We start from the raw sequence: 9,556 nt of genomic DNA, 5'->3' as shown, positions 1-9,556 counted from the left end.
TTGGCGCTACCAATTATCACAAATATAAAATTGCTGGTGCAGTGAAAAGTGTATCCCACAACACTTAGAGATAAATAATAAAACAATAGAATAAATACTGCACCAGTCAACAAAATGACAATTCGGGATCAGTCTAAAAAACAATAACAGGGGCAGGGCTTGGACGCCATCCTGGAAGGTCGCAGGACGATTGAGCTCCTGACAAAAATCTACTTAAAAGTGTTTTCAAAGGGGGACAATACCCCAACACAGACAACCCACATAAGACTAACCTTATCCCGCATCGCTGGAGTGACCTAGCAGTGGACTACAAACCCACAATTGTTACAACCGGCAACTGCGGCCTGGTGCTGCCCTGGCGGGAGAAGCGGCCGATCTCTACGTCCGGGGTGACACAGGCTTTTACCCTGGTGGACATTCTGAGCCTCGTACTCTTCACCCCCCGCCCCCCCCCCCGCCCCCTTTGGGCTGGCGCGGGTTATCCCGGCCCTCAACAAGCGGGTACTTACCTTTTAGAACGCTCCTGAGCAACACCAGTGCAAGCAGCCTACACGCGGTCCCCCAAAATGGCCGACGGCAATAATACACAAACTTTCCTGCAACTCTGCGACTGGGAAGCCGACTTCCAGCAGAGATTCAACACTATGTGCCAGCAGTATTGGAGCGGATGGGAGAATCGGCGAAAGCAACCTACAATGCCTGCACTCATGGCACAACCTCTGGAAAGAGCTCCGTCCCGATGCCTCCCCCCTGAGCAGAAGACCCAGAGGGTCCACAGCTCCAGGCTGCGACACCGTCGCCCGAGACTCCGAAGACACCTTCCTCCAAAGACAGCAAAGGTGGCTCGTGGATGTGAGGAACTGGGTCCAGACAACACCCGAGGCTGTTGTGACACGGCATGGCACGGCGACACGGGAGATGAACAGACCCTGCTGCACAAGCCTGCACCCAGCCTGATCATCACGGGCGTCGGTTGAAAGAACTGTTTTCGCCCAGCCAGAGCATACATCCAGGCTAAACACTTACTTTTCATTTTCAGTCTTAACATGACCCCAGTTTTAAATTTTATTTGCATTCTATGTGTTAGATTAACATACTTCACCACTGTTTCAGCAAGTTGGATATAACACTGCCTATATATTACTGGTTTATCGCTGCCATAGCTGACGTAAATTTTAACAATTATACAAAGAAGGGGTGTAAGATTAATTAGCCCAGATATCTATGTATGTAATGCATGTCCTTCTCTTAAGCACAGGCAAGCGTAGTTTCAGCGTGTTCATACTACTACTTACTTTAAGCTACTGAGTCAAACTTGTTTATCTTGTTAGCTACATTGCATGCTTAAAAGCTCAAGCTACTCGAGAACCTAAACGATTGCTAACATATTACTTTAACTAAAATTGTGCCTGACAATCTTTTGCCGTAACCTGTAATGCAATGTTCAATTTTGTACCTTGATGTCGCTGTTGTGGCACACCAAAGCTTGTAACCACTCTTATGCACACCAAAAATAAAGAATTTAAAATAAACACTAACAGTGCAAAGTGTGTGTAACTGTCGATAGACCCCTTATGTAGAGTACAAATCACAAGATATAGAGCCATCCCAGGCTCTATATAATATGCAGGAGGGTGCCTTAAAAGGCTAAAACGACATCATTGAGGAGAGCAGCGCAGAATCCAAAATTTACTGAATAATTAAAACTGACCATAAGCAGTATGTAAAATAGATCAGGCACAAAGCCTAAATAAAACACCACCAGAGTAAATAAGAAAGTCCCAGATACAATACTTTGGTCTAGCAGCAAACACATTTCAACTGCAGCTGGAGTTGAAACAAGTTTGCTGCTGGACCAAAGTATTGTATCTGGGACTTTTTCTTATTTACTCTGCAGTGTTTTGTTTTACGCTTTGTGCCTAGTATATTTTACTATTAATACACTGCTTATTGTCCCTGTTTTAATTTATTTGTTCAAGAAATTTTGGTTTGCTGCTGTGTTGCTCTCCTCAAGGATATAGTTTTAGCCTTTTTAGGCACACTCCTGCATATAATATATAGCTTGGGACGGCTCTAAATCCTGGGAGTTTTACTCTACATAAGGGGGTCTATCACTATATATACACTTTGCACTGTTATGTTTGTTTTTTAGATCCCGAATTGTCATTTCGTTGACTGGTGCAGTATTTTGTTCTGTTTTATGTATGTCTTAACTGATAAGCCTCTGACTTTTTTTTTTTTAATTCTTTATTTTTTCATCTTGACAAGATAAGCATGCAGATAATAGGCATATATGGCTTTTGCTAAAGCCCAACATTGTGCAACATGTTTACACGTATTTATACAGTGGCCTTATACTTTAGATCTAAAAACCGGCACGTATAACTGTAAGCTTATTTGGCTACTTGTCAAGGATTTTTATTTTCCCTTTTTTTTTTTTTTTTTTTTTTTTTTTTAAATTCTTTATGTATCAGCCATGCGTGGTGCTTGTACAGAAGGAAAAAAGGTGGGGGGGCGATGTATGCATACAATCGTCGGTACAGTTGTTATGGTACTTTTTGCAGTAAACCAAAATGTTTAAATGTCTATCTGTTCCTGTCCAAATCAATAAAATAAATTGCGTATATACGCTGAAGTAATTAAGTCTGACACACAAGGTTCAGGTTAAAATAACTTCGAGAAAATTTATTGGCAAGTGATTAAAAAGCGGACACGCAGGTCCTTTTAAGAGACATTTTACGTCATCATTGCTTATTAGAATATCAGTAAATAAACATCATTAATTGGATTAATTGTCAAGTGTCGGGATTAGTGTCCACCTATCAATATTATTAATTGGCTCAAAAGACTAAGTGGTTAATCCCGTGTCCACCCACCAAGAGGTGGGATTGTTCTGGACACGGGTGGGGGACAAGGGGTTTTGAGCGTCATTTTACACGGTCGGTGATCTCAGGCCTCGTGGCCAGGTGCAAGGTCTCTTATGAATAGAACATTTCATTACTACTGTGTTCGCATGGCCTTCAAATTATACTTTGTTGCAAATCTAAGGAAAAGTCAGCAATTCCTGTGTTAATCATATCTTTATAGAAAATACAGTCTTTGTTCTATTGTATTAGATGTGCTGGGAAATTCTGTCATGTAAGGTGATTTTAAAATAAACAAGTTAGGTTATGAGGACAAAATGGAGGATTGTCACAGTGAACAGTTAAAATGGAGTTAGTGCAATAATTGAATACAAATACAATAAGGTTTTTTAAATAATCCCACATCAGTCCCCCCTATGAAATGTTAGATTCTAAGAGATAAAACTTTATTAAGTTAGTACCAGGAAGACGTGTTAACCCAAAGGCACAGAAACCCCGTGGCCGCTAGCTAGGTGTTAATGCAAAGTGCAAGGCTGTCCCTAGATCTGACCCTAATAGGCTAACTCATCCGTCAGTATGGCTCTCGAACACTTCACACCCAAGGGTATCCCATGGCAGCTAACCCACCACTTCTCCACATGGGGCCTTTACCATTCACTGACAGATGCTGTCCCTGAGCTAGTCCCTTCCTAGAATTCCTGCACTTTATCAACAAAAGGGATTGTTTGCAGCGGCAGACAGGGTGAGTTGATGTCTTGGAAATCTTGGTCATCAACTTCAAGATGGGCGAAAGTGGGTGCCGCTTGGTCAACAGTCTTCAGGAGGGATTTTCTCAGACATGGGAGAATACAACAAAAGAGAAGAGCAAAGAGAAAAAGAAAAATTAGTATAGCCATACCAATATGCATTAAAGCCTTTTGCCATCCCGTCATCCAGCCAAACCATCTTTCCCAGGGATCTTGTATCCCAGAATTCCTTTTCAACTCTATAGACAGGTCATTTAATTTCTCTATGGCTAATGTAACTTTACCATTAGGGCCTGTGTTTTCTGGGATATAGGTACAACATGTCAAGGTGTCGGGCAAAATTTTACAAACTCCTCCTTTTTCGGCTAAGATCATATCTAGGGCCATTCTATTCTGGAAAGCCATTTGGGATGTGGCCTGCAATTGTTCGGCCAATCCCTGGAGGGCGTCTCTGGTATAATTAACAAAACGCTGTTGATTATAATAAATGTAATTTATCCAATTTAAATTCTTGTTTGTGGTAACTATGGCAAAAAGTGATTCAAATCCTGCAGCAACTTCATCTCTTGCTTTAAATTCATTGGGCACCCCCCTAGGCACCCCAATGGCATCAATATAGACATGAGGATCAAAACTTCCTTTTACTGGGGCGTCACGCTTAACCTTAGTGTGCCTGGACTCATGGGTGACGAGGTGTGTGTCAGAGATAATATGTATAGGCATAATAGCTTTAGCCAAAGTACACTCCCCCCACCACTCCTTGTCCATTCTGGATCTCAGCTGTAAATCCCCACACAACCAGTAGATATCCCCTAATGACCTGGTGTGAAACTGCAACAAGTCCATAGAGACACTCCTGTAGGTAGCACAATACCCCTTAGAGAAGTTACCCAAAAATTTACCAATTCCATCATAATTAGCATAACAAGTGTAATTACCTTTATACACGGTAATACCATCTGGGGGTTTGACATCCTTGGTTAGGAGAGGATACTCCTTTGTCCATGCACTACATATGGACCTGTTAAAATCATAGTGATAGGCAAAAAGGCTTAAAACACATTCCTCTATATCTACTGGCAGGATTAGAGGTACGGTACCCAGGTGAGGCCGGGCACCACCACACACATAACATGCAGTCTTATTATGCTTATTAGCATTATATTTCATCCATTCTAACCATAAATTTACATCATTAAAACCTGTTTCAGCGGCCATGGTATCTTCAAAGGTGGGGTTAGCAATGGCCATCATGTCTTGAAAGGTCTGGATATGAGGTTTTAATGGGTTAGGGACCATATGGGTGGCCCCTTGCCACTCGGAAGAGTTGCACATATCTTTTAGGAAGAAATGCCCTAATTTACGGTAGGAACCCTTTTTCCAATACATTCCCATCACATACTGGTCGGCATCCGTTGGGCTTGGATGCTCAATGTTAAGGATTAATTTCATTGGTGTACCTCCCCCAGGCTTTCTCAAAGTCATTCTCTGGAGAAGGGATCTACCTTGTTCATCTACTTTAGATAAGGCACTTTTTGGTTTGTAACCCCAGGCAGGCCCGGCATTCCATCCCGCTGCCCCCCAATGATTACAATTGTGCCCCCATTGTTTGTCAACTACACAAACATATGGGTCTTTTGAATGAGGGATATCTCTGTAAATACTCTGGATTTGTGATGTGGGGAACGGGCATTCTACAATATCACAATAGTCAAAGGTGTAAGTAGCCACATGGGTGCATGATGAATTGTACCAGAAGGTATACCCACTAATATCTTTGGTGATGGCTACTTGTTGGGCCTTTATGAGGCTGATTAAGGAGAAGATGTGCCAGAGGTACATGCTTGTGCGGTATCTGCTTCCTCTGGGGCAGGAGATTTCTTGCAGTGGGAAGCGTGGATCCAATTTGGCCTACCGGCCAGTTTGACGGAAGTTGCGGTAATCAGGAGAACTTGGAATGGACCGTCAAATCTTGGTTCCAGGGTATTTTTCCGCACAAACTTCTTGACCAGAACCCAATCTCCGGGGAGCAGGTTATGGGCACCTGTATCCAATTCGGGATCTGGAATTGAAGAGAAAACTTGGGCATGTATTTTGTTTAAGGCACTTGCAAGTTCAGTTACATAATCTACTAAAACATCTGATTGGAGCTGTAACTGCTGCGGATAATAACAACCTAGTCTGGGTGCTGTCCCAAATAGAATCTCATATGGGGACAGTGAATGCTTCCCTCTAGGTGTGTGCCTAACACTGAATAAAGCTATTGACAGGCTTTCTGGCCAGGGCATCTTTGTTTCTTGTGACATTTTTAACATTCTGGCTTTTAGAGTGCCATTCATGCGCTCTACTTTACCACTACTTTGTGGGTGGTAAGGGGTGTGGAAGGCTAGGGTCACCCCTAGAGCAGTCCAAATTTCTTTAGTCACTGTTGCTGTAAAGGCTGGGCCTTGATCACTTTCAATGACTTCTGGGAGTCCAAACCTACATACTATTTCTGTAAGTAGGCGTCTTGCGGTTGTTTTTGCAGTGATATTGGCCACTGGGTAGGCCTCTGGCCATCCTGAGAACATGTCCACTATGACTAGTGCATATTCATGGGGCCCACTCTTGGGCATTTGGATGTGGTCAATTTGGATTCGCTGGAAGGGGTACATGGGCTTTGCCAGGTGTTTTGCAGGCACCTTGATTGGTCTTCCTGGATTGCATTTTGCACAAATGACACAGGCCTTACAGAAGCTGCTGATCAATGTTGTGATTCCGGGTGCTTCATAATACTTCTGTATGAGGGCGGCCATTAATTCCTTTGACAAGTGTGCAGGCCCATGTGCCCATTGGACCACTGCTGGATATAAGTTTTTGGGGAGACAGAATTTGAAGTTGTTGTAATATACTCCATCCTTTTGGACGGCTCCTTTCTTTTTCCATTTCTGGATTTCTTCAGGAGTGACTACAGCTTGCTGTTCTCGCAAAATTCGCAAATCAGTAGGAAGAGTTTGCAGAGTAAAAATAGGGACTTCTTCTTCTTCTTCTTCTTGTCCGGACACGTCTTCATCCACTTCCTGCAAATCCCTGGCTGCTAGCTTAGCAGCCTGATCAGCCAAATGGTTGCCCTTTGCTTCATCTGTATCCAATTTCCCATGGGCCTTTACCTTCAAAACGGCCACTTCTTCAGGGAGTAGGAGGGCATCCATTAGCTCCTTAATTGCAGTACTATGTTTGACTGGTGTACCGGCGGTGGTAAGAAATCCTCTTGTCTTCCAAATTAGGCCGAAGTCATGTGCCACACCCAGAGCATATCTTGAATCTGTATAGATGTTGGCACGTTTTCCTTCGGAAATTTTGCATGCTGAAGTCAGAGCCTGTAATTCGGCTTCTTGCGCAGACATTGCTGGCGGTAAAGATGATGATTTGATAACTTCGTCTGTTGTGGTTACGGCATATCCTGTATGATATCTTCCTTCTTCATCAGCATATCTTGAGCCGTCCACAAACAGGGTAAAATCTGGATTTTGTAATGGATTCTCATGCACAGTTGGTAGGTGCACTGTCTCCATTTTCATCTGTTCAAAACAGTCATGAGGTGTTTCGGGGTCATAATCATTCACTATGACCAGATCTTGAAATTCCTTTTCTAGGAAGTGGCGTGGCCATGCTTCCAGAAGGTCAGTTGTTGGGTATTTGACAATACCATTTTCCTGTAGCTGTTCTTCATCCATGGTGGCCCATAGCTTTGCCATGGGCCCAAGGTCATTCCATGACCTTGTCTTCAATTTGGTAACAGGAATATGTGGGATAGCAGTATCCCAATGGCGGTAGAGGTAGATAAGTTGTTGAGGTAGTTGGACCAAGACCATGCTATTGCCTTCAGAGTCACAATAGAAATCTTGAGCAGTGAGCTTCACATCAGTCCAGTGGTAAAGCTCATCTTCATAGCAAGGTTCGGGAGTAATGTTTGGTTTGTACCACATGGTACAGAAGGCGTAATCTGGGCCTTCACAGAGAGGCTTCTCATCTTCATAAAATGTCAAATGTGGATGCATGACTTTCTTGATACATCCACAAAGCAGGTAAATGTAGGTTTCATCTGTGACAAATCCATAATAGATACCCCCCTCAGGGAGTGGAAGAAGAGTGGATGGGTTAAGAACTTGACATCTTTGGATGGAAATGTTGTCAGGTAGAAGAAGATGACACTGTAGGCGTAGGTGTCTGGCAGGAGACACGTGCTTGAGCTGGACTTGGTTGATGATGGCAGAGATGTCATGAGGGGCCAAAACAACCAGAGGGTGGCCAAGGACCAGGTCTGAGGTTCTTTCTATGAGCTCTCTTGCAGCAAAAACAGCCCTGAGACAGGAAGGGGTCCCTCTGGCCACAATGTCCAGTTGACATGAGAAATATCCAATAGGCCTTTGGCGGCCTCTTAAGTCATTAGTTTGGGTGAGAACTCCTGTTGCATGGCCTTGTCTTTCAGAGACAAATAATTTGAAAGGTTTGGAGTAATCAGGCAGGCCCAAGGCAGGAGCAGAAGCAATGGCACGTTTTAGAGCATTGAAATTGTCTATTGCTTCATTAGTTAAACAGAAAGGGTCAGACTTAAGTGCGTCATAGAGAGGTTGCATGAGCAGGGAGGCCTCTGGGATCCATGCTCTGCAGTAGGAAATAAGGCCTAGGAAGGCATGGAGAGATTTTGAAGTTCTTGGAGTTGGAATATCCAGTACGGCTCTTACCCGGTCCCGGGTAAGATGTCTGGTACCTTGAGATAGGCAATGTCCAAGGAAAATTACTGAGGGTTGGCAGAACTGTAGCTTGATGAGTGAAGCTTTGCATCCTTGTTCTGCCAAATAACAAAGCAGGCTAATTGAGCACTTTTCAGTAGTGGGTATATCATCTCCACAGAGCAGCAAATCATCCACATACTGAAGCAGAACAACTTCTGGGTGCTCGGCTTGCCATGGGTCAAGGATGGTGGCCATGGCCTTTGCAAATTGACTTGGTGAATTTTGTGCCCCTTGGGGCATGACAGTCCAGGTATACTGTTGCATCTCATGGGTGAAAGCAAACAGGTATTGGCAGGATGGGTCCAGTGGAACACTGAAAAAGGCATTTGCTAGGTCAATGACTGTGAAAAATTTTGCAGATGGTGGGACTCCAGAGAGCAGAGTATGGGGATTTGGTACAAGAGGGGTGTCCAGGATGGTAGCTTCATTAACAGCACGGAGATCCTGAACCATCCTGTACTTCTCTGGCTCACCTTTTGGAGTTTTCTTTTTCACAGGGAATAATGGGGTGTTACATTCAGATTTACATTTCACTAGAGCACCCTTCTCCAAGAGTGCCTTGATGTGGGTAGAAATGGCAGCAGCCTGTGCTGGTTTTAATGGATATTGTGGTTTTCTTGGTAATTTAGCCCCTGGAATAAGCTTTACCACCACAGGGGGAACATTTAGGTGACCTATGTCCTCTGGGCCTGAGGACCATAACTTGGCGGGCACCTGTGTTTTTAATGCCTCTGGGAAATTGGACCTTAATTCTGCTGCTTTCTCACGGGGCTTTTCTAAATGCAGCATTAGAGGCAAGGAGCACAAGGCTGAGGTGTCTGATTCAGATAGAGGTGAGGACATTTCTACCTGCCCATCCGGGGTGAAGGTAATGGATGCTTGCAGGCGTGAGAGAACATCAGCACCTAACAGGTTAATTGGGCATGTGGAGGATACCACAAAGCGAGCTAGCAGGCTGGAGCCAACTCGGAGTGGAGTTGTTAAAGGGCTATGTCTTGGCTGGCCATCCACTCCGACACAAGAGACATCAATATTTGACAGAAAGGATGGGTCTGGCAGGTCTTGTTCTCGCAGAACACTACGGGCTGCACCTGTGTCAACTAGAAATGTGGTAGGGTGGCCTTCAATGGGCAAAGTCACTGTGGCAAGTGGCCCCCCCTTATCCCCT

The sequence above is a fragment of the Pelobates fuscus genome, chromosome 8, assembly GCF_036172605.1.
Source record: "Pelobates fuscus isolate aPelFus1 chromosome 8, aPelFus1.pri, whole genome shotgun sequence".
NCBI lineage: Eukaryota > Metazoa > Chordata > Amphibia > Anura > Pelobatidae > Pelobates > Pelobates fuscus.
The sequence above is the reverse complement of the archived record's forward strand: the minus strand, read 5'-3'. Positions refer to the sequence as shown.